We start from the raw sequence: 23,195 nt of genomic DNA, 5'->3' as shown, positions 1-23,195 counted from the left end.
CTCAATTTTTTTATTTACTGGCAAGACAAGGCTATATGTGTGCATGGTCTCCCTAGTTAAAATTACGAGCTGCTTGATATTAAACCGGGAGTGCTTGCGCCTCACATCACCGGCTCTGAGGGACTGTGTCGGCAGTGAAGACCAGATCGTGCCTTCAGCTGGCACAAGCAGCCCTCATTACACCTGGGCGGGCCAGAAGCACAGCAGAACTGCAGGGCTGTGGGACAACCTGGGCTCTGTAGCCACTGCCAAGCTCCCTTCTGCCGTGACCGGAGGCTCCCAGCCACAGGTCCAGCTGCTGTAGCTGGTAGGTGTTAGCTGAAGTTGAAAAGGCCAGCTGGCAGCTGGGGGCAGGCTGTTTCTTTTCTCCTTTCTCTTACTTAGCTTGTGTTTCTGTGGGTCCTTTAGGAAAATATCTTTTTAGGAGAGCAGTTTCCTCTGCTGTATCATGGTCTTCTGCTAAATGAGGATAGGCAAGCTGTGTCCCCTAGAGGAAACCTTTGCTATTTTAGTGGTAGGTGACATTCTTGTGTTGGGTATCAGTGCAGTGGTGAATATAATCCTGTGTGAAGCAGTGACATGATCCTACTATGTGGATCAGGAAGTTTAACTTAGATTTTTTTCTTAAGCATCAAGACAAAACTACTCTAGAAACTACTGAGGAAGTAGTAATTCAGCTACAAAGGTGAAGTCCCCCACTGTCTGATACCAATAAAGCTCCAGTCTTAGAGGGTGATTTCCAGAAAACAGATTATGTGCTGAATGCAAATTCCACTAAATTTTCCCCAAAATTTGGTTTCAGTGAGAGCTGAAAAGGCTAAGAGGCTGCAGAAGCAGCTGCAACCTTTCCACACTAGTTGGAAAGGATGTAGGGGACTAAATGAATGTCACTGGCAAGTAAGAGTGCACTTACCCCGAGTTAGTTGAATATTGCTTGCAGAGGATGGAACTTTGTTTCTGCAGGCAGATGAACGGGTTAGTTGGTATTTCATCTTTCCTGTGCAACTTTTTTCTTCAAAAACCTGAAAGATAAAACTGCAGTATTACTGAAGAAGTCAATAATACAGAAGCTGAGTGAGCCAGAGCAATAGGAAAGGAGTTTACCCTGGGGGATGAGCAGGAAGCCCCAGTGCAACATACTGAATATTTCAACAGTGATATGTCCACGATTAATAAATTCATGAGAAGCTGTTATGCAACAGTACATGGAGCAGACAAGTGAGTAAGCATTTGAAAACCCTTGTTGCAGTTGTTTAGTAATTACACAGGGCTATTCTAATTTCACAGGAGGTATTTTGATGCATGATCTGAATTGGTATATATGAAAAGTATAAAATCAAAAGGTTTTGTAAAAATCTAACGTTAGTAGAAACATTCTCCCGATTAAAAATGCATAGATACCATTTTGTTTTAGATTAAATGTCTTTGTGCTTTTTTTTTGTTTGTTTTGTTTTGGAACAATATTGCTGCTGTAGGCTGCTGGAATAATCAAAAGCAAATGAAATAAAGAATAAAATGAGCATATATGAATTTACCCCATAGAAGAGGCAAAGGGACTGATTTTTCCAATGCTTTTATGAAGGACTTTATTTTTGTTTTTAAAACTGATGTGTGATACTTTTTTTTTTTTTCCCCAGTATGGCATTTAATATGGAGTCCTTTGCTCCGAACACAAGAACTAGCAAAACCATACCTAATACTAGCACATCCATTTCTGTTTGTATTTTTACTTTTGGCACAAAGTTTCAGCATTTCTTTTTATCTTTTAGATACAGAACCACCAAGTAAAAGCCTTTTGGAGTGAGAACGTGCATTTCTGTTTAACATGAAGGTGCCACGGCACTTTTCTTTAGTTGCTCAGTTTGAAAAGACAGCCCAAAACTCAGCAAAGGTGGCTGAGGCAAAATTGCATCAAATCCCAAACATTTGGTTATCTGAAGTCCAGACCTCAAGTTCAGCCAATCCCTCTCAGGGTAAGCTCATTCCTTTCGGCCTGACCAATGCTTAGCAAATAAAACCTAGCTATTCAAAAGATTGAGGACATGATAAACTCAGATATTCACCCGTATCACTGTCTGGATGTTTAAACAAGACTGAGTTGTTCATTAACATTGATAGCAATTAAAAGAAACCTTTCCTTTCATCTGAGCTTGATTAAGACCTCATACATCTCAAACTATACTGTCAGGAGGTGAGCAGCTGCAGACTAATAGGCATTGATATCCTAGCCTCTGCCCTGAAAAAGCTGCATTTTCCTTGTAATCTTTGAGACCTTAGTATGGCACCAGTCACCAGTGTTTGTATGCAATGTATGGAATTCCTTGCAGTGCTCATTCATTCCTTCAAGCCTGGGTCTGCAGGAATTTTCCACATGGAGAAAGTTATCTGTTCTTTAAACAAGAAAATGTAAATTCATGTCTTTTGTAGTAAAGTCGCTGAATAAGGATCTCCTACAGACTTAGTTCTATATGTAGGCAGAGACAGTTTCTGGAGTCAAGCCATTCATTTTTCTCCTTACAGTCAAAAGCATTCATTATAGCCTACGTAGTTTTACTTAAAGTCTACCAGCTTTGTTTGCAATAAAGTACTCAGCCTTCTGGAGACTTTCTGTCTCTTCTGGTGTGCTCTGTTGATAAAGTTACCAGCCTCAATACTTGCACCATGGCACCTTGGAAAATGTATTTTGTTCCAGATGTGAAGTCCCTGCATCAAATCACAGGAACTTTCTTGACATGAGTGTTCTTTTCAAGAGCTTGAGTAGCATATGTATCTCAGTATCTGCTTCGCTGTTGGTTTTTCACATTGCTTGTTGTCCTGTTTCAACAGTTCTGCGGCCTTGCCAGCATGTTGTTGACTCTGACGGCATGCTTAGCATGATGCTAAGCCATTAAACAAAATGTTTCCCTGTAAAGTATGGTGCAGTAACCCTCATCGTGCATCCTGTAGTAAAAGGTTTTCTGACATTGTCCTTGCTGATGCAACTGATAGATTTGAGGCAATACAGCAAGTAACTTTGACTAGTTTGGGTTCTTCTTATTCTTTTTGCAGAGGCCTAGGAAGCAAATGAGATGGAGAGGAGGGGCAGACGCCTTTTTTCCTCATTTGCTTCTCAGTATTTCTGAATGTACAGGGGGACCAGGCCTTGTGCTCTACTAAGTTCAAAGGTTGTGACTTCCACTGGCTCCTGGGATGGGCGATGTGCTGAAGGAAAGGTTGCTTTTTTATCTATTTCTCTCAGGACCGCTCTCTGATCATGGTGGTTTTTTTTTTGTTTTGTTTTTTGTTTTTGTTTTTTTTTTTTAAGGCAGAAAGAGTAATTCATCTTTTAAGTGGACGCTTCAGAGCTCGCAGATGAAACTGCAGCTTTCTAGCTATTTTCTCTCTCTGAGTTGTGCTTTCTTTCAGAGACTCATTACAGAAACCATAGGGTTGTGTATGGACCCTTTCTATTTGTATTTTATATTAAAGCAGTAAATCAGTTTATTTCATGTGTGCCTTTTTCTGTGTGGAAGCTGTTGGGTAATTTAGTCCAAAGTCAACCGAACATCTTTAGTTAGTTCAGAGACAACGCGTCCTACAGATTGTTTCAATTTATATTTGTTTAGGACTGTCTAAAGCAAGTAGCCAGCCAGTTTAGCAAATGTCCGTTCGCAACATCTCTGTTTGTGCACGTGATACGGGACCTTTGGAACCGTTGTGTGCTGCTGGGTAATACCCCTGAAACAGCAAACCTCACAGCTCCTGCACTCTGCAGATCCTTGCAGCTTGGGATGGTGCTTTGGTTTACATCCTGCTCTCTTTATGCCTTTTTTTGCATCATGTTGGAAGTAGGCACAATACCAGGTGCTGGGAATATAGTGATCTTTGTTAGGTAGCTCTTCTGGATTTTACAGAGCGTCTTCTTGAAGCAGTAGAACTGGGCTGAACCAGGCTTTGAACATCAAAAATGCATTTGATTATAATGTGTACATTTTGTTAGTGTAGAAATGATAATCTATATGTTACACAGAGTAATAATCACAGAGAATAATGAAATTGTGCACAGTGAATGCTGGCAGTATTCACGTAAGTTGTGTTTTGAGAGTCTAGTGCTGACATTCAATGAAGTAAGCCCTTGGATTGAACCAGGTAGTGTAACAGCTTGAGTAAGTGCATTGATGATGAGATAATAGGGCAGCGCATAGGAAAGTTGCATTGATGTTTGCTCCGTTTCTATTTGGATAGAGTTAAAGGTCTGGCTGAGGCACCAGTTACATCACTGTAGCCTCGCTTCTTGCAGTAGAGCTGCAGCTGGCTCACAGTGCCGTAGCCGGGGCTAGATCCAAGGTCCTTGGTTTAAGAAGGCTGCAGATCGCATCTCTTACAAGCACTGCACTCACCTGTGGTGGAAGCAGAAATGTGCCACATACATGTGTTATTAATTTGCTTCTTGTTGGCAAAAAATTGCACTCCTAAAGAGTTCGCTATGTTGTAATAAAGTTGGAGAACAAAGAAATTGCTATTTCTCTGCACATAAAACACACAAGATCTCCAGTGAGTAGTTAACAATTGGGGAACGTAGGAAGAACTCTGATGCTGGCAACGTCTGTCTGGCATGTGCAGTCACATCCATCACAGCTGGGTTACCTTCCGCCGGCTTTTCTTGCAATTAAGTTGGAAATAAAACTGTCCTTATGTGCCTGAGGTAAGTTGATCGCTTTTCTTTAGAAAGCAGGGGAAGTGGAAAGCTCTCAGACTTACAAAAATGATTAGGAGGGAACTTCCAGAAACATTTTGTTTCTGAGCTCTTTAGCCATTTATTTTTCCACGCTGCTCTTCTCCCCGTTACTTATATGCTTCCTTTGTTGCTACCATGCTATGAATAGCCAGCAAGGAGTTTGACTGCATTCTTCATCGGCCTGCGCTTTTGTGTGGAGTCAAAAAGGTTTTAATACTTGCAAGGTCAGTTCCCATTTAACCTCTTCTTTAAGAAAATCAGTAAGGTGAGAGAATTGTACATTATTAAAGGAAACATGCAAAATAATTTCCTCATATGCAATTACCTGTGCACTGTTCAGTATTAGTATTTATAAGGTCTGTGCTAAGATTTCACAGCCTTTTATTAAAGACCCAGGTCATCCTCTTTTATTCTTCCATTGTCTTTTATTCTTCTGTGCAACCCCTTTTCCACCATGATATTTTGTTGGTTTCATTTGTAAGATTTTGTCAGCTTTCACTTTTTCAAATTCTAGTGGAAATATCAGACCTGCTTCTAATAATGGAAAAAATAATAGTAAAGCATAACTCCTCATTAGAAATCTTGATACATGTATTGTAGAAATTCCACATCATTTCCTACTACCACACAGGAATGATCATTAGTGTGCAGCAACTTGTTAAGCCTCAGTATGTGATGTGCAGGATTTATTAGTATAATCTGCTTGGTTTTATTCTGAAAAGAAGTTTGCATATACCTACAGTTCTATTCCAGCACCTGTGCTGCGTAATTTTTTGTTTGCGACAGTAGTGCTGGTCCAATATCCATGATCCAAGAAAATGTTTTCCTTTTAACCAGAGTCTTGAAGGACAGACGACCATACAAAGCATAAAGCCGCGTCTTTGCTATGTTCGTACACATGTAGGAGGGAGAATCCCCACAAGCAGATGTTACGTGTGGCTAGAAATCTCAGTGCAGTGCAACTCTGTCATTAAACCAACATCTATTGTGCTTGGGGAACCACAGAAACACATTATAAAATCAAAGAGTTCGTGAAAAGTATATGCAATGAGACAAGAATATCCACAATTATCTTGCTGCAAGTATTTTCAGGCTGTGTTCCACTGTGTGCCCAGAGATTGCAGTGCAACTGTTTTACGAGTAATGTTTGTCTTCCAGTACACAAAGAAACTCTTCTTCCTAGTGTTATATGGTTTCAAAATGAAGGTTTTTTTACCCTACCACCTAATCTGAGGACTCTTGAATCTCACACAGCACTGGGTCCTTTCCCTCCCTAAATTACGGTTTTTATTATTTGCTTCAGAGGCTGTTTGTGAAGGGATGCATTCAACTATGTCTCCAAAAAGGCTTTTTTTTTTTTTTTTTTTTTTTTTTTTTTCCAGCAGGAGGAAAGATTTGTTCTGCAAAAACAGGACTTTCTCCTACTCCCCAACATCAACAGTACAATCCTTTGGGTGTGGGGAGAAAGGATTATTTAGGAAGTCTGAAATGGCACACTTTGCTTCTGGTCAAACTCTTCCTTAAGCTCTTGAAATACGTTCCAAGTTTGCAGAATTATGGGGGTGGCAGAAGATCTTCATCTTTCTTTTGTGGTTTCGACTTTCTCTTTTCCGCATTTTTCTGAATTGTAATAGATGTACTTACTCTTAAACTGAAAAGCAGAGCCATTTGGGCAGTTTGACACTGAGGAATGTGTTTTCAAAGGAAACAACTGGGGAAATGAAACTTTGAATGTATTGCTCTTTTAATTTGTTTGTGCTAATGTAAAGATCTTGCTAGTGTTTGCAATGACCAAGGGCACCTTTCCGAGTATACTTTGTGAGGGTCCCAAACGTGTGCAGGAAGCACTCAGCCACTAGATAGAGCCTGGCGTGTGGTGTGAGAAGGTGGGAGCTGAGCCACGTCCACACCAGGGGGATTCTTTGCTATCACAAGACCTTTAGCATGAAGTGTACAAGCTTAGTTTGGAGACTTTGGTAGCTTATGTCAAGGACCAAACGGATTTCAAGCCTGATGTAGCCTGAAAAAAATGTGAGTGCTGCATCTCAGATGCTGTCCTGTGCTTAATGCTAACACACGGGGAAATGTCCCCTGGGGTGACCTCATCTCTCAATAGGTAGGTCTGGACCCTGGGGCTGTCCTATGTGGGTCTTAGCTGCAATGGAGAAAAATGACAGGCTAATTGAAGGCGCATTGCTGCCACTAGACAAAAAGGAAAAGACCCTGTTTGGCAAAAAGCAGAGACATTATGGCAAAAATGAATGTTGACAGTGTTTTGACAGGTGGGAATACAATCCTCTGTAAGATTCACAGATGGAGAAAGCAGATGATCTATCTCAGCAGTGAATTAAATGATGTTTTCCAAAGCATGAAGGAGATGTGGCTGTACAGAACCACTCCTCACTCATTCTAACTTGTATGCAATTCCATTTGCCACAGGTGAGTGAAGGATGAGCTGTATTCACAGGAAGTCCTTGCTTTCTAGTTCACCAGACACAAAACCAGAATTCTCCTGGCCACTGGCAGCTTGTTTGTTGAATGTCTGGTATGCAGGCAGAGCTCAAACCTGTGCCCATTTGCCATGACAAATGAAGCCAGAGGCTATTGCTGTTAACTCTCTATGCTCAGTCTTAGAGCAAGATTTCTTGTAGTTGTCCTACAAATGCTGAATTTTGGTGGAACTGGGAAAGCGTCATAACAGCTGGAGGGTGTATTTCCACAGTCTTCTAGTGTGTGCTCAATCCCACCGATTTAGAGCAGAGGTATAGTGGCAACATTTTGTGAGCCTGCAGGATTTTCTTACTGAATATAGGAACAGTGACAAAGCTTGGTCTTCTGGCAAAGAGGGAGATTAAAAATGTGGTTGTCTAAGTTGTGTTGTCAGCTCTGTCGAGGATTTGCTGTGTTGGGGCGGGGAGGGGGCAGTGTTACTCTTGCTCACTCAGTTTCCTCCTTTATGAATAGGAATAACTTGTTCTTACGTAGCTGGTTTCTCTCTCCATATATGAGAATTGTATATCCAAACAAGTATGAAATAATAAATCATGTCAATCAGTAACTATCCTTGGTATCTGAAAGAAAGATTAGGAACAACAAAGATTGTTTTCCTAGGAACAAGGAAAATAAGAGTTTTTGTTTTCTCATTTTATTTTCTTTTGAAAGGTAATTTTAAGTTACAAATTAAAAAATTCTACCTTACGTACAAACTTGGTAATTATGTTATTGAATGAATTTAAATGCATGGTTAAACCAACTAAGTGCGTTTGAGAGCACTTCTACCTCCCATCCAGTTTTACCTAGCAGTGTTTTAGATATTTCTGCATTTCTAGTGAGTTAGCCTCACTGTGGAGCCATGAATGTGACCGAGACTGGGTCACTATGCTGCCTTGTTGCAAATACACTAGAAATTAAGTTTCACAGTGGATCTATTTTTGTTCTTTAAAGTTTCTGCTTCAGCATTTCTGTGCCTTTTCTCTGTGAGGTTGGCTAGGAAATATTTCTAGGCATTAACTACTGCTCTTCTTATTGCCAGATATTGCTGTAGATAAAACTGAGGACTGCTGTGTGCTTGATTTGTGGTTTCTCAGTGAAAATGGGACCCAGAATCTCCACAGATGTGCCCTTGCAATCTGAGGAATGGCCAGTTTTCTGGTTGTTTTTGTATCTGACTTGCTTGCCTTCTGAAACTCTGTAGCCCTTAAGGCTGTAATCAAGAAACTATCGTCCGTCCCCCTTCAGGACAGAACTTAAAAGCATGGGGGAAAAAAAAAAAAAAAAGATCTAGGCTGCTGTTGCTTTTCAGGAAAAGGTCTGTAACCTGCAGTGCGCTCAGATTTAAAAGGTACAAAAATGTACCATAAATTAGAGTGAGCTGGATTGACCACAGCTGAACCATCTTGCTTGCTTTGTGAGAGTCTTTAATCTGCTGTGGGAAGCAAAAGCTTTGTTGTTAATGTGGTCTCTGTGGGGAAAGATATTTTAGATGGGTTTTTGGGTCAGAGAGGAGAAGAGAGCGAGAAGGGCAGCACACCACATCTCCAGGCAGACCCAGCAGCAGGTGAGTGACCGGGAAGAAGTAAAGCCTCAGTGTTAATGCTAGCTGGATTTTGTTTTGCCAAGAGCCGTGCTCTCAGCCCAGGTGTGACAAGCCACTTGAAACGCCCAGTCTGCTAGAAGAGAGGGGGACAGCCAGTCAGCTAGGAGAGGGCATGTCCTGGGGGGCTGCAGGATGCTCCTCAAAGGCCAGTAGCACCAGGAGGCTGCTGTGGGACTGCTTGCTGAGGAGTACAGCAGGGCAGTTCTCCTGGGGGACAGTGACAGCCACACAGACGCAGTGTGGCTCTCGGGTTGCTGCCTCGGCAGCTGGCTGCGGGATGGGTTCTGCTTTCTTGCGTGAAGTGGGCTGTGCGGCAGGAGGACATCTCTGTTCCTGCTGGTTCGGGTTGGCAAAGCAGGCTTTAGGCGGTGGAAATGTCCAAAAAAAAAAAAAAAGAAAGAGACAAATCAGTCATCTCTAAGTGAGCGGCTTGTAGCCTGCTCTGGTTTACACGGCTGTCTGCCACAGCTTCTGGTGAGGCTGTGATTTGGGAGCTACAAACCAGGCATCCAGTTCACGTCTCTCTCTAAAATTGCTGTAAGCTGCTGCCAGATGCAGTCTCTGCCTGTGCCCTTTTCAGATGGCACGTGCATGCTAAAGAGGGCACGGTTAATGATGCAGTGTGGCTGGAAATCCCCCATAAATATCCTCGAGGTCATACCTAGCATTCAAAAGAGACTTGATTGTGTGCTGAGTACAGATTATCCCTGATCTCTTACGTGGTCCAGGACATACCATTTGGCTTCCAGAAGGGAGCCCTTGCGTTCCTTAAGGAAGAGAATTCCCAGGCTCTGCCTGGTGGATCAGGTTCCTCCTCTGTGACCGGGCATGTCTTTCAGATTTTTTTTTTTCATTTTAATTTACTGCAGGCTGTGTCAGCAGTGATTGTGGTAGTCCAGCAGATGTAGTAAAAAGGACAAAAAAAAGTCCAAGTTTGAGTGGTGATAGCCTTTATATTGCACTAGCTTGCTTTAGGGAAAGAAGAAAAAAAGCTTTCAGGATCAATGTTTCTTATTAAGCCAGGACAAAGCAAAAAGTGTAAGGTGTAGCAGTAGGCTGCTAATTCACGTTTTATAAAGAGTGACAATGCTAAATTACCTCAGAGTAAGCATGAGTAATGAGATACCTTTCACGCAGAGCTGAAACAAGGCGGGGATGGAGTGCTGGAAGAGTGGGGGAACGGTGGATATTTTGGGTTCATTGCCTGGAGGACAAGGCAGCCTCCCAAGGATGCTTAATATTGCCTGTGTTATAAATGCTGCCAAGCAGCAGCTGTTACGGATGGACACTTATTTACAGGAGTCTCAGCGTCGAACAGGCTCGAAGCGCGTGCCGTGGCCAGCGTTAACCCTGCTGAAGCGCAGCACTAGGAGCCTGTACGGAAAGCAACGCTGCGCTTTCCTCTTCTTTGGATGAAGTGGACAATGTTAACAACCGAGGTAGAAAATTTAATTTTCAATGACTTGTGATGATTTTTACTGTGAAATAGGCACTTCTGTGAGATGCTTGCAGTCCCTGGCTTGTGGTGCGGTGCGCTGTTACAGACAGCGCTGGCTGGCCAGCAACTGCTTTCCTCGCAGAAACAAGAATTCTGAGGTAACTTTCACTGACGTTTGGAGTAAAAGGAATTAAAATCGTTTTCCCTTCGTTAGTTGGCAGAGAACGCAGCAGCACGGTGGGCTGGAGAGCTGGGTGGAAGGAGCGGGCGAGACTGAAGCGGCACCGGAGCCCCGGGCCGTACCGAGCCGTGCAGCGGCCGCCGGGCGGCGCTGCGAGCTCGGGGCGGCGGCGGCGCCTCCTCCTCCCCTCACGGGCCGGGGCCGGGGCCGGGGCTGGGGCTGGGGCCGGGCCGCTCCCCGCGGCTGCTGCGGGCCCGCGTCCGCCGGCGGCTGGGCGGGAGGCGCCGGGGAGCCGCTGCCTGCGGAGGTACCGGGGCTGTGAGGGGCCGGGGCGGTGGGTGGCGGCCGGGAGCCTTTGTTCGGGGCCGGGGTCCCCCGGCTGCGGGCGGCTCTGTCAGGAGGTGGCCGGGCGCGGGGCGGCACCGAGCGACCCAGGCAGGTCGGCAGGCACCGGCGGGGAGGTAAAATGGCTGACTGCGTGGTGCGGCCGTCGGGGCAGGAGTTAGCCGCGTCCGACTGCCGTGCTGCTAACGGGGGTGAGGGCTGCCCGTCCGTCCATCCCTGGATGAAGCGGCGCTTTGTCAAGCCCCGGGACAAAACCCAGGCTTGCCCCAAAAGTGTGGTGTTGGGGAGCAGGAGCGGGACCCGTCTGGTGGAGCCGGGTGCCCAGCTACTCTCAAACACCGTAAAGTTAACAATGCTCATCCCTGGCTTGCTCTTATTTCCAGACCTGGCTTTAAGCATCTTTAATGTAGTGCCTACATGTGCTGCCTCTGCCATGGTTCTGTGTTGAGGTGTCGTGGTTGTGGCATTGCCGTTAGTCCCTGTGGTCACCGCTCGGATCGGCTTGTGCCATGGTGCGGCAAGTATCATGTGCTTGCAAGAAGTGCAGCAAGTCTTAGGTTAGCACAAGTTCTGCTGTCCTTAGGAAAGGAGATGTCTCTGAGAACACCTGTGTGGGGTTAGGTGGTGTATCTGATGGGCACTGTGAAGGTTTCTGACTCTGTATGGGCGCCACAAGAGGATCGAGTGTGCCGTCCACAAGGCGAGGGTGAAAGAACTCATTAAAGCATTGTACATCACAGACTCTTCCCTTCTCTTCCCTTCTCTTCCCTTCTCTTCCCTTCTCTTCCCTTCTCTTCCCTTCTCTTCCCTTCTCTTCCCTTCTCTTCCCTTCTCTTCCCTTCTCTTCCCTTCTCTTCCCTTCTCTTCCCTTCTCTTCCCTTCTCTTCCCTTCTCTTCCCTTCTCTTCCCTTCTCTTCCCTTCTCTTCCCTTCTCTTCCCTTCTCTTCCCTTCTCTTCCCTTCTCTTCCCTTCTCTTCCCGTCCCATCACATCTCTATGGCAAGAAACCAACACCAGGGCATGGGAGTTCACTTTTAACTACATGTGTTAGCCCTTTCAAACATTGTGCAAGACTTGCTGCACTGCCTTTAGAAGGGCAAATGTACATTGCAAGCCTACAATTGCTTCTGGGGGAAGGGAGAATAAAGTCTGGCAAATGAGAGGAGGAAGTGGGAGAGAGAAATTGGAAACATAAGCAAAGCCATTAATTTTTCCCACTGTGCGCTCTTAAGAAACTGCTGGCAATACACTGTAGACATTCTGCCTCATGGAAGTGTCATGGACTTTCTTCACATGATCCTCTGAGATCATCCGGTTTCTCTGAGCTCTGTGGGAACAGAAATTCCTCATGCTGGATTCTGATCTCATCTTCCTTCGGCAGCAGTCGTAGCAATGGCTTGGGAATCAGGGAGGAAGGTGAGGAAAGAGCAAGCGGAGCAGTTTGGAGAACAGCTTAGTGCTGTCGTGGGCCACTCTGGACACTGCCTTTCCTCCCTCTGCATGCTCAGTGTGGTCAGAGCTGGGACAAACGTGAACGTACCGGCCTAAGTTAAACTCTCTGGTGGTGTGCTCCGTGTGTTTAGTGCAGCTTACATGCCAGGCTGTCCTGTAAATCTGACCTTATGTTTCATTCATCCTTTTTGTTGTGCTAATGAAGAACAAACTGAAATGGAAAGCGGTGACTTGAGTGATTGTATGCTTCAAGCTTGGGGAATTTCCTGAGTTTGATGAAACACAAAAATAAAGGCTTTTTTTTTCTTCTTCTTCTTTCCCTAATAGCTATATATGTAGTCTTTTAAATTCTCAGAGCCTTTGTATGTTGAAATAAGAGGTATCTAAGCAGCTTCTCTTGTTTGTTGGAGGATTATTAGCAAAATTTGGGAAGGCTGCAGCAGTGATGACCAGCCCTTGAGTCTGTAACCTGATCCACAGCTTTTTCTCTTCAACTGGGAAAGGAAGTAACAGCTCCTATTACACCCTTATGTAACCTCACCATTCACATCCTCCAGAACGAGGGAAACCAGAGCTTGATTTCTGATGTATAAACTAACATCAAGGCACGCTTTGTCATAAAGAGGCAGTAAAAAATAACATTAATTTTCATTTGTTTTGCAGTTCCTAGGGTGAAAAAAAAAGAGAGGTTTTTCTTTTGTGTTGATGGGGTATTGGGAAGAGCTGCAGCTCTTTGTTGTGTGCTGTGCGATATCTGTTGCAGAGCGTACCAGAATCGCACAAGTTTGTGAATCTTTTTCCTGGTGGGTCTGAGCATCAGTTGCAAAACGTTCGCCCGTTACAGCTGTGTCCCAGCTTGCTTGTAGATTGTAAAAGCTTTGCTCTTACGCTTTTCATGACTCCAGACTTCAGTGTCTGAACCAATTGTGGAGGCCAGGATCTCTCCATTTTGCTTTTGGACTTTATCCCCATCTTGGGAGAGAGTGGTAAGAGAAGAGAAAGGTGAAGTTCTCAAAACTTTTCCACACACTTTCGCACATATATATACATACGCACACATCCTGGAGCCACTGGCATATCATGTGTTTGCAGTCCCATGCTGTATCTGGTGGGCTGGGAAATGCGTGGCTTGCTCCTCAGGGACCAGCCTGGCCTGTGACAGGCTCTTCTGTGAGTAGAGCTGGAATGTGCTTTTATGGCATGCATGGCCGTTTTCGGTGAGTCCTTCTGGTTTTGATACTTTGCTCCTGGTTTGAAGAACCCTGTTGTAAAACCAAGCTGTTTATCTCGCTTTTTACTTATCTTGATTTTAAGTAACAGTAGGGTCTTTGGAGTTATCTGCAGACCTGACATTTTTGACTGATGTATCATCCAAATGCAGGGCTAGGCCGATCCAGGTTGTCTTTTTGCATGTAAGCGCACAGCTTTTAGAGAAAACCACGCAGACAGGGTTAGCACTTTTCTCTCTCAACTCCTTGTTACTGTGAGATGTCCGGTATGGCATTGGCAAGCATGCTTCTGTCCTTTTCTTGGTGTATTTCAGTTCTGTTAATAAACTCTCTGCAGTGATGGAAGTGTTTCACTGGGAGAGAGTGAAGTTCCAAAATCCAGTTTCACAGCTGAAGACAACCAACCGAGTCCCCTTCTCAGATGCAAGCCCTTGTGCGAATCGTTCTGGGCAGGCAGTTTAGCAGGAGAAGTGGGCCCCAGCAGCAAGAGCAGCACCTTTCCATCCAGCGGAAAACCTGTGTGCAGACTAATACTCCAGTTCGTGTATTGAAAGCAGTCAAGCCTAAGCAGCTAGACTTAGTATTTCTTCAAACAAGCTGAAGGCCCACCACAAGGAAGCCAAATATCAGAGTCCCAAGGAGCGCAGGAGAGGAACATCTGCTGTCACAAAGATCTTTTCTGTGAAAAGTAAAGATACCAGGAAAAAGCGTATAGGAAGAAGGGGAGAGGGGATAATTAAGAGGAATAAATGCTGAGTAACCGAAGGTTCGGTGGGTTACTGTGGGAATTACTTGCTGTAGGTTTCTTTATTTTCCAGATACAGTCATTGAGGGTGAGACTTGTTTTTTCCCACTGTCAGCAGAAAACAATTTTTAAAAGTTTGTGACCACAGCCTGGTCAGCAGTGGTACAAGTTTTCTGGGCCCGCAAGTATGCTCTGTATGCAAGTTCTCTTGCTTTTCTTTCCCTGCTTCTTTTTCTGTAGTTTTCCATGATTTTCATAGTATGTTCTAAAGTGCTGCCGAGGGTACTAAGAATTAGGAATAGGAAAAATTAAACTGCAGGAGTTGCTACAACGGAAGAAAACCAGGTACAGAGCAATTGCATTCTGAAATGTTTCTGCTCTCTTATAGGAAGTTTGCATTTTCTTTGTGGAGTCTATTTTTCCTTGTATCTGCAAGAGAGCAGTGGTGTCTGAGTATCTTTTTTAAAGGCTTGGCCTGAAGGTAACTGTTTCTTATGCACAATACATCATATGTAATGTCCTGACACTGTATTTTAATCCTGCCTGCTGACCTTTGAAAAATTGCACCTCTGAAAGGAAACAGGGAAAACGCTGGATGATAAAGTGTTGTGTTCTGTATCTTGTAAAAGCAGGGGCAAAGGAAGTTGCACTTACCCCTGTGTTGTGATGCCTTCGTGTTCAGAGTGTCTGCAGAAGCTAATGGTGCCCTTTTAGTTCAAAGAGGTAGCCTTAAAGTCCTTCCTGCACAGGACCCTTTGGGTGGCAGTGTGTTGAGAAGTTGGTTCTGCTTTTGGGAAGGCTGGTGAGATGAGTGAAGTTGGTGTTAATCCTTGCCATTGTTCCTCCCAGGAACAAATAAGCTGCCTAACAGAGGGGTGCTGGAGATGCTGGCTGAGTGTCGAAGAGGTCCATTTATTTTCTGGGACTCCAGGGACTGGTTAACTCTCTGCCAAGCAGCTTTGCTAGGGCTGCTTCTTTGGGTGCGGAGAAGGCTTCTTCTGGTGGGACTCACATTTATCAGACATGACAGAAGGAATATCTGAGAAGTCTTAACTCGTAGCAGAAATATCAGCTCCTCTCCCTTTTCGTCAGTGGAGGCTTAGACAGAGGTCAGAAGGAAAATGGTGGTGGCTGAGGGGCAGAGATGATTTTTGGGAGTAGTTAAACATAGAGGCTAAACTATCATCTGGTTACTAAGAGTCTGAAGAAGTCTCCCAGCTTTTGTGTGTCAGTAGGTCTGTGCCCATCGGAGCAGTTGACTTTTGTTGTACAGGGTAAATTAGAGTAGTGCTGGTCAAGGCGAAGCTTTGGAGAAGGAAAAGGAAATGGAAAATAATCCCTATTCCTTGGAGGGAATATTCCTGGTCATGGTGAAGAAATATTGCTGCCACGATGTACCAGGAATCTTCTCTGCATCCTTGGTTAACCCCGTTCAGCCAAGATGGGCTCAAATAAGAGAGTGAGCAGAAAAGGGCTGCTGTGGTGGGCCAGGGCATGGAGAAGCCACCAAGAGGAGCATCGGAAATCCTGGGTCTGCTTTATCCAAAATGAGGAGTGGGAGAAGGTCCTCTCTAAATATTTTCCTGTGATGTAGGAAAGGAAACATTAAGGAGAAAGAAAACACATTTAAATTTCAAAACAAAGCACCAAGAGCATTGGGACAAGCAAGAAGCGGATATTTGCTGACCATGAGTACTAGAAATTAGGCATATTGCAGGCACTGTTTCTCATGAAACATGAGAAGACTGAAAAATTGCACTCCGGAGAAGCTGTAGCATACAGTAGTCACAGTTGTATGAGACGGTGGGTTTGGCACCAGCCTCGAACGTGCAGAACAGATAGAGCTGCTGTCGTCATTGTTCAGTTACCAGCTGTCAGGCCGCGGGAGTTAAAAGGACTCTGGAGGTTACCTTGAGTGATCAAAGAGCCTGAGGCTGTGTTGAAACCAAGTTCACTCCGGGAGAAACCCCTGTAAATCTTCTGGCAAGCAAGGGTGCAGCCGGAGCTCCTCGTACCCCGCAGCAGATTCCAGACCCGGGGGAAGCTTGCAGGTGTCCCGCTGTGAACGGGGCTTTTGGCGTCCTAAAACTGCCAGCCCAACGGTAGTGCCTGCTGAAACACAGGGATGGAAAATGCACTGTCTGTGAACTTCAGTAAAAAAGCTGTATGCTGGCTTCTAACCTCGTGGATGTTTGGAGCAGAGTGATCACTCGAAATGCAGCTTTCTGAACTGCCCATGTTGTCCCGGATACCTCTTAGTAAGCACTAGGATACGCAGGTATAGCTGGTGATGTCTTGACTTAAAAATTGATGGCTTTTATGCTATGACTTCAGGTGAACTAATGAAAGTGACCTCAGGATGAAAAATGACCAAACCGTGGATGTTCCACACCTGAGACAAGCAAACACATCTAACAGTGCTTGTAATTTACCTGGGCTTCCTCTGCCCTTCAATAGGTGCTTGTTTAGCTTGGGGTAGGGCAAATATTGCTTCCTGTTCCTGCAACGTTTGTATCCAGGTATCTTGATGTCCTTCCCCACTACTTTTCTGTAAAAACCCCAGTGTTTTGCTGTAGAGAAAGTGATGTGCGGGAGGGACAGTGGTGGCGAGCTGTAGGGCGACCTGTTGTTATTTTACGCTCTGCACATCTTGGAGGTTTGTCACTGACTGCCGAGCACGGAGTGCACACGAACATTTGAGAAGATCACGATGCGCTCTGCTCTAACCCCTTGGTTTTAAGGCATCTCGTACCAACGTAGCAGACTGCTGCTTACTCCACTTTCCCCACCATGGGCAGATTTCTTCTGCCTACAGTGGGGATGTGTGGTTTCTGTGTGCGCTGGAGGACACAGCAGCTTGCTCCATGCCTGGCAGCTTGCGTCAAAAGGAAAGCAAAAACACTGCAATAATACAAGTAGAAATTAAAGATGCGGATTGCTGTTGATGGCTGGATTGCTCCCAGAGGAGTGAAACCTCACTTGAAAGAAGTGTTTTGGCTTTGGGAAGCTGGTTGTTTCCATATAGTATTTTGTGAGGATCTGCTGGGGGGTATCTTCTGAAGGCAAGCTCTGGTGTGGTAACAAGCTTCTGCTGTGTCACATACAGCAAACAAAGAAAATCCCCCAAAATAAATAAGTGCTGCCCTGCTTTTCACGCCCCTGTTCTGCAACAGCTATGCAAACCTAACCTTTGGATTGGGCAGTATCCCAAAAATAGGCAGAAGATTTCAAGCGGTAGGTTGAAAAATAAAGATAACCGGTTCAAAAGGCAATCCCCTGCTCCTCCAGCACTAAAAGCTATTTTTTAATTAATTAATTAATTAATTTTAAAGAATGAGGCTGTTTTCTTTGTGTTTATGTCCTGCACTAGCAACTAACTTTTAAAAATGTGCTTCTATGAAGAACACTGTCAATTCGAAATGCAGCCTTTAGGGGAAGAAGGCAGAAGCTCTGACAACTTCTGATTTTACATTCACGTTTTGCCCCTCGTTTTGAGAAAGATTTAAGACAATCATAGCAAGGTATGAACAAAAAGAAGACTCCCCTTTCCTCCTGAATATTTTATCCTTTTCTGTAGCTGTGGACCTGGAGTGATTATAAAACTGTGTGGTTAGACAATGACTAAGAAAAGCCTAAATGCAAGAAACCGCCGTGGATCCTGTTTCTGCTGAAGTCAGTGGGAATTTGACCAGAATTCTGGACAGCAAAACAGCTTTGTTAGTGAAGACCTAATTTCCAGATGCACAGAAAATGCTAAAGGTGTTCTCACTGTAAAACAGAAGTAATTTAAAGGAGGAAAAAAAAAAGTTTCCAGGCTCCAGAGTAGCCAGAAAAGGCTACTACACACCTATAATCTTTGAAACCTGCCAATATATTCCAAAATGTAAAGGAACTTCTGCAGAGCTAAAATGGAGCTCCAAACATCTTTAGATTATTTTAAGACTGTTATTTCAGCAGGTGCTGAGGAAGGCTGCCCTAGCACTGTTGCAGGAACAAAATGCCTTTCCCAAAAGCTAGCGTGACTGTGTGAGCAAGCCAGCTCAGCTTTACAGCAAGGCTGCAGGTTGACTTAGGAGATGGATCAGCCCGAGTTTAATTACTGGTGACATTTATTGTGTTGTGGTTGCAAAACAATCATTAGAAGTAATTTGAAAACCTGTAGCGCTGGGAGTATGAAGTAGAAATAGTAGAAAAGCCATACCCCACAGTCTCTTACAGCAGGAAATGTCCAAGCTAATGCTATTTGAACTAGGATGCAAGCATAGCAGAAAGCAGCCTTCAAGAAATGCAAACCCAGCCCCTCTTCCCCTCCTCAGGTCTCATGAATTCCTCCTGTAGTAGGGAAGAGAAGAAGGGCAGGGCTGTGTCAGTGCGCATATACCTCCGTTGTTTCCCTGTTGTGATGAGTCCAGCGCACCTTGTACGTGACAGGAGTGTGATGTGTGGGCTCACCGAGGATATGGTAGAGGCACAGAGGAGGCATCTCTCTCACTTTTGGGCGATTCCAATAACAACTGATTACTGTTTAATTGAGATTGTAACCATGCTGGTGTGAAAAACCACAAACAATCCCGGAAGAATCCCAGCAATAACAACCAAACCTCTCCATATTAATGAAGAAAGTTCAAGCCACTGTTTGTGTCAGGAGGATAAAATGTCCCAGTGATCCTCCTGTAAGCTTACAAATGGAGCGTAATTACTGCGCCGTCAGTTCTTCTAAACTGCAGCTGAGCCTTCATCATTAAACTACTACAAGATGATGTTGCTTCATGGGATTGCAGTTGTTTGTTCAGCAGCACTTGAAGTGGCCTATTTCTTCCTTGAAAATTGCACAGGCTGTAGTGAAATGCGTGGGGCTTCGCAGCACGAGCCAGCACAGTACTCATTTCTTCTACTGGATTCTTTTGGGAAAATCTTTTGTCATCTAAATTGCAGTTACTGGAGCACAGCTCTGCAGTAATCTGATGTTGCTAAAGAGCCATTCCCATTGAGCTGATGCCTAATGCAAACATTCCTGCGGTCTCAATACAAACGGACCCTGCAGTGTTACGTTTTACTGGTGCAATTTACTGGAGCTATTTGCTGTTAACTGCTCGGGGAATGTGGTATGCATGAGTACTGGTCAGTGCCTCCAGAAAGTAAAGAGAAGTTGCACAAGGCTTTCAAATCATAGGCCCTGCTTGCTAGGTAAGTTGGTGCAAACATTATCTGATTCAAAAGCCCCAGACTCTGAACTTTCTCAGCCTGGAAAATGCTGATCTGTTCAGTGGGGCTGCGGCACTGCTCGGTGGGAGGAACAGAAATGAGTTCACGAGGTACTCAGACACTGGCCAAAGGAAAAGAAAGGAAAGATGGAGAGTCAGCAGATGCATTTTACTTCTTAGGAGTGCTTTTACTGGTGTTGCTGTATTTATCATGTACCACTCCTGCCTGCGGTGCCACAGCAAACCACGCAAGCCACCTCTGCTGCCACTGGCAACTCCAGCGCAGCAAACGTGACCGGGTGTTGAGCACCGCATGGCTTCAGGATGCAGGTGATGGCTGTTCCTGTTCGACCGAACGAGGGTGATGTGGAAAAACCTGGGCAGATCTGTAGTGCTAAGCCAGAAATGTGGTATGACTTCATTTCCCCCGTAGCAGAATGCGAATGTAATTGTACAAGGCTTTTGGAGGGTTTGCCTATTCTCTGTATCCTCCTCTATTTATAGTTGTCACTAGTTCTCGTTTCAAGTTGGCTGATGATAAGACTGCTATGGCTCTGTAACAGAGTAATTTTTAATTTGTGGCCAAGAGGGAGAGGAAGGCTTTAGATTCAGCTGGCCTAGCTGGCCATGAGCTCAGTATGGCACTCCCAGGCATTACAAGCAGCAGACAGAGCCGTCCGTGTTTTAAAAAAGCTCCTTGGTTGTCCAACATTAAATAGGTCAAACTTTGAGGGATTACAGTATAATCTTTTTTTTTCCTTGTTTGTTTGTTTTTTTTTTTTAATTGCTGAGGATGGAAATGCGTTGAAAGTGCTCTTACTTTGTTGAGTCAATGTCTAGATGTAAACCCAGTGCTAGGAGGAAGAGATTTGACAAACGACTAGAGAAAAGAGAGATGTTCTGAAATGCTGCCAGTGTTTGCTTTAGGGATAAGGAAGGTAAATTTGGAAGAAAACTCGAGTGGTAAGTGGGTGTAGGAGAGCTCAGGAAATGTTTGAGGAAGAATCTGATTTGCAGGCTCTAAGTGTTAGAAAAATTCTGCCTTTTTTCTGAGATAATTTGTTACCATATTAAAATTTTGATAATTGACAGCCGTAATCTTTATACAATATTGCTGTTTTGCTTAATATCAACAAAATGGCATGTTACAGTCATAAAAGCCACGTATTAGGTAAATCAAGGGAGTACGGTGTAGGTTTTTGTTTGTTTCTACTGAATTTCCCGTTAGAAATTACAGCACAGTTCAAACAGAGCCTCACTTCCCTCCCTCCCAAAACCTTTTCCCATTCAGCAGCCTTCATGTGAAAAAATTAAACATGTCCTTGTTTTAAAGGACATAACCCATTTTGTTTCTTTCCTCTAACCTAATTTCCTGTCTGCTGGTGTCTAACCAGCACAGCTGTGGTTTTAATCATTACCGGTCCCCGAGCCACTGAGTGCGTGTTTAGGTCCCATCCTCTCATAGCCCTTGTTCTTGAAAATGGTTCTTGAGGAACATTCATCCTCTTAAAGGATGCCAGAATACATACAGAGGTAGGAGCCGGTTACTTTTATATACAGCTCTCCAGACTGTGCTGAACGTGCTCACCAGGACTGAGGAGCGAAGATTTCCAGCTGCCAGACACCCTTGTATATGTGGCAAATCCAGATACTTGGATGTGGATTTGGAGTGTTTCTGAGCTTAGTGACGTACTGCGGAAAATCTTGATTGAAGTTTCGTCTTGCAATTATATCAAGATTTTTTTTTTTAAACTGTGTACTGTGCTGACTTTTTGAGTTGTTTTTAAACCTACTCTTAAAATTAGCATTTGGTATTTTGAAAGTATTGTATATATTAATCTATTAAATTCTTCTAGTAGGTTAAATTATTTATTAATTCAATCTAATTGTTTAATGTGTTTAAACATTGTTGGCTTTTCTTGACAGTGCTTTTTTCCTGCTTATTACTGCAAGTAGGCAACCAGCTTATCCCAGGAGCTTGCCAGGTTATCTTTTGTTGTTAGCTAAACCAGAATAGGGTTTCGGTTTGGATTCCACCAAGGTGGTGGCAGGCATTGGTAGGGCAGAATATTCTTCAGTGACGTGACGTACCAGTGTATGAGGCTGATTTAATGGATATTTTGTAAAGGCTAAGCTTTTGCAAATGATTTTGACAATTCAGCTTTAAACAAGATGTCTGGGCGTATTGTCCACTTTTCATCACCTACGCTTGTAATATTTTCTAGCACTCAAGTTGATGGATATTTTTACCATCATATAATTCTAAATTATTGTGGAAGAAAAGCTGAAAATAATCATTTGACGATAAAATTTAACTTTTTAAATATATAGATGAGTTAATATATGCAGACAACTTTCTGATTCAGCTTGTAGTTGTAGACATGGTGCCTTTGTGCACCTCTTCTGCAATATGTGCCTCTGAGGTTGGGGATGCCAGAGTGTTCCTGATGGGTCTGGCTGCTCTGGGTCTTGAAATTCCCAAGCAGTGATGCATGAAGTGTGGTAGGTGGTATGTAATTTCACAATGGTAGATGAGGTATGTTATTTAGAACCTAAATTTTAGGTTGCAATTGCCCATATTAGGATTTTTATATTAGCTTTTTTTTTTCCTTTTTTTTTTTTTCCTTTTTGGCTACAAACCCAATTCAAATAAGTTCCATACTTGAGGAGGACTTTTTTTTTTTTCAGTCTTCAAAAATGATGTGAACATGAATTGTTGTTTGGGAAGTAATTAGGTTATTGACGCAAGACTGCTAGTTTAATGAATTTCTCTTAATGGGATGCATCAATTAAAGTGATACCTCTGGAAGGATTTTGTGAACGTTTTAAATATTTTTTGGTGCTCCATAGAGGTGAACTTTTAAGAACAAAAGACCTTTTCTCTAAAAATTAAAAAATAGAGTTGTCCAATGTTTGTGTTTAAAACAAATACTCTCTTGTTTGTTTAGCAGAGTTGACTCAGCTTTGGTTGGTTACCATAGTTCATCACTGTTTTTGCATTTCCATGTGAATTTCTAGTAATTCCCAGGCTTGGTTCAGGTTGGGGATCTTGTTGTAGCGCTTCCCTTAGCTGCCTGGGGAGCTGTGCTTCTCTTCGTTGAATTTGGAAAAACATCAAACATGACTTAAGTCTTGATCTAATGTCCCTCAAATGTCACTCGCTGCTCAAAAACCAAATGGCACACAGTCATGCGGTGGCTGTGGACACAAGCCGGAGATAAAAGGCTTCACTCGTTTTAAATTAGCTATTGGATGGATAGCTGCAATGGTGAGTTAATGCTGGTTGAATGAAGTACTAACTATTACAAGACATTTTGAAAAATGAGGAAAAAATACTTAAAATGTGCTACAGTGTTGTGGGGAGCAGTGACAGCTTGGTAGCATTTAATTGCAAGGAGATTACAGCTGGCTGGTCAAGTTCTTTGCTTTGTATAAGTGCAGCTGTGCAGTAGTCGGTTCTTGGTTTGTGTTGTCAGCAAAGCTGTTGCCCCACCTCTGGTTCTATGTCTGCTGGCAGCCACTGCCAATACGTTCATTTTTGAGCCTCACTGTGAAGGCTGACAGCAGTGTCCATGTGCCTGGAGCTCTTGAGAGGGCTCGGTTAATCTCCTCTAACAGTTGGATCGGAAGGACAAGCAGCTGGGAAGATCAGATTGGTATTGAGTTCTGGCTCCACCTTGACTTCTTCATCTGAATTACTTTATCGGCGTTGGTTACTTGGTTTGATCCCAGTTTGCTGTTTTAGTCCTGCATCTGCCTTTTGCCACTCCAGTTACGTAGATGCGGTCT

General features: G+C 43.8%; 1 protein-coding gene across 4 annotated transcripts in view; it reads left to right on the top strand.

The window, feature by feature from the left end:
- MYO1B (myosin IB) overlaps nt 1–23,195 on the top strand; it is a 178,879-nt gene that overhangs the window by 64,845 nt on the left and 90,839 nt on the right. For 3 of the 4 annotated variants that reach the window (XM_080598787.1, XM_080598786.1, XM_080598785.1), the window contains exon 1: nt 10,606–10,739. The exons of the other annotated variant lie outside the window; for it this stretch is intronic. The gene's annotated coding sequence lies outside the window, so the exon portion shown is untranslated. Of the gene's footprint in view, nt 1–10,605; nt 10,740–23,195 lie in introns of those variants that run through there. 4 annotated transcript variants of the gene reach the window in all.

Source organism: Anser brachyrhynchus (assembly GCF_964034855.1).
Source record: "Anser brachyrhynchus genome assembly, chromosome: 7".
In the NCBI taxonomy this organism is placed as follows: Eukaryota; Metazoa; Chordata; class Aves; order Anseriformes; family Anatidae; genus Anser; species Anser brachyrhynchus.
This window is presented reverse-complemented; position numbering and strand designations above follow the sequence as displayed.